Source organism: Corticium candelabrum, chromosome 1, assembly GCF_963422355.1.
Source record: "Corticium candelabrum chromosome 1, ooCorCand1.1, whole genome shotgun sequence".
NCBI lineage: Eukaryota > Metazoa > Porifera > Homoscleromorpha > Homosclerophorida > Plakinidae > Corticium > Corticium candelabrum.
In genome coordinates, this window is record NC_085085.1 from 3,523,936 (window position 1) to 3,532,926 (window position 8,991).

The 8,991-nt window shown below is 38.6% G+C and overlaps 1 long non-coding RNA gene across 1 annotated transcript; it reads right to left on the minus strand.

Annotated features, from left to right (window-relative positions):
- Positions 1-7,946: 7,946 nt before the first annotated feature.
- Positions 7,947-8,725, minus strand: LOC134197542 (uncharacterized). The gene is made up of 4 exons (XR_009972664.1): positions 8,672-8,725; positions 8,459-8,588; positions 8,142-8,394; positions 7,947-8,040 (listed from the first exon to the last, which is right to left on the minus strand). It is a non-coding gene; the product is annotated as an uncharacterized LOC134197542 (long non-coding RNA).
- Positions 8,726-8,991: the final 266 nt, after the last annotated feature.

Here is an 8,991-nt window from a genome sequence, read left to right on the forward strand (position 1 = left end):
GGAGAGGGAGCTAGAATGTTCTATACAATATGCACGATATGTCAACCGATTTCGGTGACGCTCTTCAATCAATGTGTATACTAAATACATCCATTCATGTTTTTCTGTGTGTTTTAGAGGAGTGTTAGAACTATATGAACGTTTACCTTACAATCGTATATACGTACATCAATTAAGCTAGATACTATTGTCACATTAACTAACATATAGTTAAGTCTTTCTTTCTGTGAGTGGTCACCAGTAGCTAGTAATGTCTTGTTTTATATTTCTTCTCATCAGCTCTATTTTTGCCTAAATACAGCCACTCTAGCTTTTGCTTGGAATTTCCCTCTCTTAATTAACTCCTCCAATACGTTGTGATTATAAAATGGCAATTAATACCGTTTTAGCAGAACAAACATCGCTCCCTGTAAATACATACATACTTACACATATACACACATTTATGTAATTAGCAGTATAATATTCAAACATAAACTTAGGATTTATGCCCCCCATCACAGAATTCTGGCTTCGCCCTTGCAGGGCTGTTGCGTCTGCAACTATTTTCGTTTATGTTAGTAGCCATATCTGCTTCCACTGCCACTTATGCATCGAATTCAGTAAATAAAAAGAAATATTGTATTGCGTACTGGTGCAGAACGTTGAGCGATATGAAATGTACCCTTGTGCATGATAGCTACGAGTGCTTTCTAGAGAATAGTTCTGTTATATTGAAGATACGTGCGTTAGTAGGCAGGACTGTGTCAAATCATGTCCATGCATAGATGAATGTATTGTAGTGTGGCATGGTCGACAGCTGTGCAGTCGTGCACATCTGACAATGCAACGGCTCGTTAGCATGTCGGAGGCACGCTGTTGGAAAAGCTGCATGAGCTGCACGTATCAGAATAACCGTGTTCTCATTCCTGACAGATACTAAGGTCCACAATTTGGTTCAATGTAATTAGGTTATGCCAAATTTCACGTGACTATAATAAATAAATAATTAATTAATTAACAACAATTGTCTAAGTTTAGAATATTTCAATTTGCGCAGTTTAATTAAGCAATATAATTCTAGATAACATAAGCACAGAATTCTTTCTAAGTGGATAACCACAAATTTAAAGTGAGAATTAGTAGGACTCTCTGTTAATTAGTGCGTGAAATCACGTAATCATATAGATACCACACAAATTTCGGAGCATTCAATTTGCGCAGGTCATAAAGTTTAGTATTCTGCTATCAGCGAAAGCGAACACCCATAGCTAGAAACTAACATTTTTTGCTACAGCACAGCACTACAGATCAAAACGTCAAAACTGAAAGTGCTAACACACAGTCATTGAGCCCTGCTGCACGCTCATTCAGCAATTGCAAATCTTTCGCTCTATTAACGGATGAAAATGTGATAGAGACCACGATTCCTGCAACTTCCACTAGACGAGGTCTGAGCATAATATCGTTCAGCACGAACCCAATATTGTGGATCAAGTAAGTGGCCACCTTGTGTGTCTTTCTCTGCAAAAAGCAATGGTGTTAACCTTATACTCAATAAAAATGTTACAAACCTAACCATTCCAGACTTCTCCGTACCAAGCGCAGCTGGACACCGCTCCAGCAACAAAGGCTTTATCTTCCTGTTACAATTAATAATTTCCTTTCATCATTATATTTACAATAGAAATGCTAAAGTGTAGTTACCCAGGTGAGGGACATAGGTCTGCCGCTGGAAATTTCTATGCCATAGTATGAACTCTAAAAGAGATAAAAATTAGAATCTTTGCTTTGTAATATATCACCAATACTAACCGAAGAACAACCACGCAGTGTACCACTGAGTCCTTTGTCTATGAACTGAGTAAAACTAAGTCCTGATGTCGCAGTCTTATCGAAGTACATCTTGATCAACGACGTCTTACCTAAAACATTAAATAGAATCATTAAAAGCGCGTATCCAGATGGGGTTCAGGGGGTTACAATCCCCTTTTCCATTAAGCTTAGTTCAGCACCAAGAAAAGGAGTGCATAGCCTCGTATACCCAGACGTATATCAAGATAATTGGGGTATGTGATGGCGGATAGCCTTGCACACCTAATCTGGTCAGATTGCACAAACATTGTTTAGATTTTACTACCACAGATGGACTCTTTGAACTTCTCTCAATAATTAATTTTTTAATTAACATATAATATTTCTATTTAGTAGTATTTTATTATGTATATATTTGTTTGTTTGTTTGTGTGCATACTCTATATGTACTTGCACCAAATTTCTGTGTGTGACAACAACAAAACAATAACAAAATGCATAATAGACCATTTTTGTATACGTAACAGCCATTCTATAGATTTGTATAGCTAAGTTAATTCCACAAGTGATTGCATTATTTCACATACGTGTGTATAGTCACCCTCATTCCAACAAATTAGTAGTCAACTTTCAGTAATAAATAATTTTATTAGAAGAGAGAAGACTATGATCTAGTCAATCATTTAGTTAATTAGTGCTCTAGGACTCCTACTGGATCAACACCCTCTTATTAAACTTTCCTGACTTGCGGGCCTGCATTATTAATTAAATAACGCGGTGATGGAAAGTTTTGGTGTTGCATTATATGACCGTTGAATTAAATGCTCAACTTACTTGTGTAGTCTCTGTATCCAGTCAGCATCACTTCCCCGTATCCTACATTGCTTGCTTCTATGGCCTGAAATACGTCATACGCCAGACGCTTATTTGCATTTCCTGGGTCTAGACTGGTGATGTGTGCAGTCGATCTATCACCCTTCTGCATGTTGTTGTTACCAGTATAGTCATCACGACTCGAGTAGATGAGATTCCAGCCACCACCAAATGAATCCATGTCACAATATATCTGAAATTCATCACCAGGTGTCTACAACAAATAGACGCCACATCACTCGAGTCAAACAAAACATTCTAGAAAAATGTATACATGGCTAGGATTGATCCAGCGAATAGAAGAGTTGGCTGTTTGTCCATGTAGTAACATATAGTCTCGAATGCTTTTGCATGTTTGTCCTGCATCGTCCCTGCTAGACCCATCCTTTCCATAGGCATCTCTATGGCAAAGCCTGTAGACAAATTTTGGTATATATACCAAGTAATTCAAACAGAATCTGACCAAATATCATATCTGTGGACATGCGTTCGTGCTTGAGCATGCTCATACGTTCACACCATACAAACTCAAATTATTCAAAAGTGCGCATGCGCTACACAAAAGTTGACCTTGTTGCTATCGATGTCAGATTGTCTTGTAGTTGTTTTAGTGCGTTGTCCTGATTACTAAACCTTAGAGAAAAAGCTAGTTAATGACATGAAATAGTCGATCAACTGTATAGAGTGAAGAGACTGACATGTTTACTAGAGAAGTGATATTTGTTACAAGTTCTTGAACTAATTTGTCATCATTTGGTTGTCCCATAATTATAGTTAGCAAGTCTGAGCCGTGTTGAGCTAAAGCTGTTATGTTGTTTCTGAAATCCGTCAAGGTCTGATTGTTCCTTAGTTGCTCAGCCAATTTCGCACCTTGTTGAGCCATGATGTAAGGCAATGCATTAGGACTGACACCCTGTTGTAAGACAAACAACCATAACAAACAGTATAACACATAAAGGAGTAGGAATGAATATACAGAACACAGTAATTGTTTGCTCATATAGTCTAAGTGTCCAATTCAGCTGACCGAGATGGATCAGTACTAACTATGCAGCTCTAACTGCGAATACAGCAACAATGCTAGCAGACTTACGCTGCATGAGCCTTGTACAGATGGTGCAGCCAGCAGGAAAGCGGCCACAGCCGTGAAGAAATAGCAACTTGTCACCATGTGCATGACGGTTGCTAACTGGATCAAGGAAGTCACAGAGTGGAGTGAATACGTAACGTCTGCTAGTCTGCCGAGTCCTAGAAAACAGAACAGCAATTCCAGGTAACGTCAACAACTCGAGGTAAAGCTTCTCGGCTCTGAACAAACCGGATCGAGTCGACAGTTGAGAGTTATGAAGTATAGCAGTGAATTGACCTTCTTATATAGTCATCTGACGCCTTCAAACTACAATCTCTAATTTATTGATTGTGGCTATACCTAGAGACAATGCAGCATGCAGCAAATGATTTATGTGCAAGGTCTACTGAATCCGTCTTTTGTCAGTCTTCTCAGTCCTCTAAGATTTCGGAAATGTATATTCAGAAAGCGTTATTTAATACAACAATTTGATGTCCACGTGGTCGCGTCTAGCCCACTTTCTGAGACTGACATGATGCTCGTTGATAGCAAACTCGGCTTGCTCCCTTCAGAAGTTGGTGTCCGACGTACTGATCTCAATGTGTTGTAACGCATACAACAGTTTACTAAAATTTCGGTGTCTCCTCTGTATCTCTGCGAAGCTGACAAAGTTAGTTTTCATTCCTTTGACCCTTCCAAATATGCGTTTATCAATTTCTTGATGTATACAAAGAACTGTTCTAACAACGTTGCGTATACACAAGTAATTTATTATTTTTAGCTATTCCATGGCGCAATAATCACGAGTTTTCTCCAGACACGGAGAAAGCCTTGTAGTTGTGACCCCGGAACAATGATAAGGATTCTGGATGCCAATAGCACTTATATAGCGTAATGAAACAGTATTGTTTGGGTACGTTGTGTAGAGTGACCACATGGCGCCAATTACGTTTAAAGCATTGCAAACTTCACTGCGTCCATGGAAACGAGTTTTGGTAGAAGTATGACGCATATGTTACACGGTGTTTGTAAAATGGGGAGAAACACTACAGTTAGACTGTTAGTTTGTTGTGTTAGTATATATTGTGTACATGTGTGTATGACCTTTGTACTAGCTGTGTTAATTGGTATGCAAGTAATATAATGTGAGGCGAATAATCGTACCAAATATGTCACGTATGTATAACTTCTGTACTGTGCTGGTATGCGAGTAATGTAATGTGAGGCGAATAATCGTATCAAATATGTCATACTGTATTGTATTAGAATGCGTATATCTATAGTAATGCATGGGAATGAATTTTTTATTGATATCCTGCTGTAGTGTGTTGGTATGCAAGTAATGTAATGTGAGGCGACTGATTGTATCAAATATATTACTCTGTATTGTGTAAGTGATCTACTGTAATGCAAATGATAATTTTTATAGATATCCTTACTGTACTGTGTTGGTATGCAAGTTCTGCATGTTTAATGTAATGTGAATGATTCTTTTTGTGGATATCCTACTGTACTTTGTTGGTATTGTTATGCAAGTAATCTATTGCAAGAGAAGCAACTATTTAAGTTTAACTAGTTAAGTTAACTTAATCTACCCTACTCTTTTGCAGGAACGGATCCACTATGGTGTACCGAGGGTACCTGCTCCCCTGCACACCAAGCTTTTCGCTTTTAAACTTTCAAACTAAACTTTGTCGTTTGCTTTCATATGACAATCTACTGGTTAGCATTAGCCTCGCCCCAGACGCAGTGTGGATTGCAGCCCCGAATGCGCTTCCATCAGCACTACGTCTGGTATGGTACCGCACCCTGCGGTCAACGTTAATCATGTTCCTAGAGACATGATTAGTGTCAGTTACAAGTGTACTTTGTCGGCGTAGTAGTAGAAGCATTGCAGTAGAAGCATATGACGCATTGCAGCTTCAACTGAGAACCTGTGTACGCGTTCAAAGACGTATGATGCACTACAAGTGCCATTTCTGATCTTCCATTTCCCGCTACGCTCTCTAACGTAGCTGCAATCTCTTACTAACGCTTGACCGAGGCCTGAAATCGCAATATCGACAAGTACAGAGACTAGAACTGCAATCCACACTGCGTCTGGGGCGAGGCTAGGTTAGCGTCTTGTCGGCGAGAAACATCCGGGTGAACTACTGCATACACAGAGCAGATGGACATAAGAACTAACACTTCAAGCTTGTGGCTTCTGAAAAAAGGTGAAACCTTATAATCACGATTTCCTAAAGTTAAGAGAATGGAGACATGTGCATGAACATGTAGTTAGACAGACCTAATTAACCATAGATGTATTAGACAGTATGCTGTGGCATGGGCGTCAGTTGTACAGTCGTATCTGACGATGCAAGAGCTCGTTTGCATGGTGGCACAGTGTTGAACGTAACAGAATCGTGTTCACATTGCTGCCAGGCCTGAGCAGTTCCCGATTGGTTCGACATAATTAATGCAAAGTCATGTGACTATAATTTTAACGCAAAATTTGAATTGCTTAATTTGTGCGATAGAATTCTAGCCACAGAAATTTTCTTTCAGAAGGAAAGCAAAATTTTAAGGGGTGTGACTTAGTATGGCTCCCTGTTCAATGTCCATGTGTGCAATATTCAAATTTCTAAAAAAATACTTTACCGTTTATTTTTAGCATACGTAACGCTTTTGTTTGAATATTTTGCAGTTGGAAAAGAGCTAATTGCCGCAGCAGAGTCTCGATTGCATTTATATGCAGCGTGTAAATAAAATTGGAAAATGCCGGAAGACCATGCATGATCCGGAAGACCATGTCTACTGTCTAGTTCTTCGTTTATCATGACTGCTCCATATTTGCAATCTCTTTACGCAACCACCTGCAAATTATGAGAGTGAAAGTTTCACGATTGTGCTGCGCTAGCGATTTATCTAGAGCCTCATGAATGTATGCACCCGTTTCGTGCATGCTTGAATTACTGTAGTAAGTATTCCCGGACATACGGTTTAATATACGCTGTTCATCATCAATTTTCTCACTGGAAAGCAATCCCATGCATTGCTAATCACTGTGCAAAAGAAAACAATTACTAATAATGATCACCGAGGCTTGTACCATCGGTGCTTTCATTTACTAGACATACTCTGTATAGCAGACAATACACGATAGAGTAATAGACAAAACAAAACTACTTACTAACTGGTCAGCCAGTGCAGCAATACTCTTATCCAGCATTTCCAAACTTTTATGAGTCTATTAGCGGATAAAGATGTGAAAGAGACCGTAATTTCTGCTGCTCCCGCTAGACGAAGACTGACGGTGGTACGATTCAGCATGACTCCAGTCTTTTGGAGCAAGTAAGTGTCCACCTTCTGAATTTATCTCTGTAAACAACAGATGGCGTCAACCGCCTAGCAACGCGATGCAAATTTACGTTCTACACTTTACCATTCCAAACTTCCTTCTCCCAAGAGCAGCCCGAAGACATCGCTCCAGCAACGAAAGCGCCATCGTCCTGTCGAAAGGAATCACTTTATCAGTAATAGTTATATACCAAATCTGTTTCAGCATTAGTTAATGTCTGGAACGTTTATGAAATTATACGGGCATCATTCAAACAGTCGCTTTATTATTCATGCCGGTAATTGCACCTATTGTCAATCATTCATTTTCTAATTGCATAGGTGCTGTAATTCGATTCACAACGTTTAGTGTAACAGGAACTCTAATTATCCCTCTAATTTGACTGTTGCCATTTTCAGTTAAACTGTTTTCAAAAGTCGGCTGCTTTATGTAAATCTCAGTTTTATTAGCTAGTGTTAGAGATGTTGGCAAATTAATCTCAGTTCTAGAAGTCAGTGCTCCTTTTCCATCCGTCTGGCATGCTTCAGTTTGCTCTGTTATTGATAACAGACTGTATTAATTAATGCCGTGACCGTACCAGTTTCTGTGCTCATGCAGCCATGCCTGCAGTCATGCTGTAGCAACACAAGGACAATAAGCTGTTGTAACTTAGCAGCAAGTGGATCAACTGCTTCAAAATGTTGATGTATGCTGGCAATTATATGAATACTGGAAAAGACTTAAGTGTATACGTACTTACCCAGCTGAGAGCAATAGGTTTGCCACTGGAAATTTCTGTGCCGTAGTAAGATTTCTATACAGAAATAATTTGTATATGAAACAGAAACTTGGTCTTTTCTTCGTGCAAACGAAATGCCACAACCAATTCTTGTACGAGTGATTCCTCCTTCTATGAGCCGACTGAAACTAACTCCTGATGTTGCAGTTTTATTGAAATACATCTTGATCAACGAAGTTTTATCTATAACACCAAAGTATGTACTGCTACGCAGACATTATAGTGATATATACACTATATATAGACTGTGCTAAATTAATCAGTCATAATTTTGTTCAACTTACGTCTGTAGTCTCTGTATCCAGTCAGCATCACTTCCTCGTATCCTATACTGCTTGCTTCTATGGCTTTAAATACGTCATATGCCAGACGCTTATTAGCATTTCCTGAGTCTAGACTAGTGATGTGTGCAGTTGATCTATCTCCTTTTTTCATGTTGTTGTGACCACTAGAGTCGTCTCGACTCGAGTAGATAAGATTCCACCCACCACCAAATCAATTCATGTCACAATAAATTTGAAATTCACCACCAGGCGTCTACACGAAAATTAATTATATGACATGACTTGAGTCAAACAACAATCTAAGAATATATGCGTACATGGCTAGGGTTAATCCAACGAACGGAAGAGATAGCACTTTGTTGAAAGTAATTTCGAATGCTTTTGCATGTTTGTCCAGCAGCGTCTTTGCTAGATCCATCTTTTCCATACTTATCTCTTTGGCAAAGCCTGTGGAAAATTTTTTATATATTACATCATCGGATTAATTTTAATTAAACGTTATTTACACAGGCGCGAATGCTCAAACTGACCTTTTTGTTATTGAAATTAAATTGTTTTGCAAATTCTTCAATGCCTCATCTCTCTCACCAAATCTGAATTTTGAAAACAAAAATTTGATAAAACTCAAATATATAAATATATATATATATATATATATATATATATATATATATATATCCTTCTAGAAAAATCTGACATTTCAGATAGAAGTTTGATACTTGCTATGAGCTCGGAAACGATTTTGTCCTCTTCATTTGGTTGTATTCTAACTAGATTCAGCAACGCAAAGCCATGTTGACCTATAGCCGTTAGGTTGCTTTTGATCTCCGTCAAAGTTTTGTCACGTTGT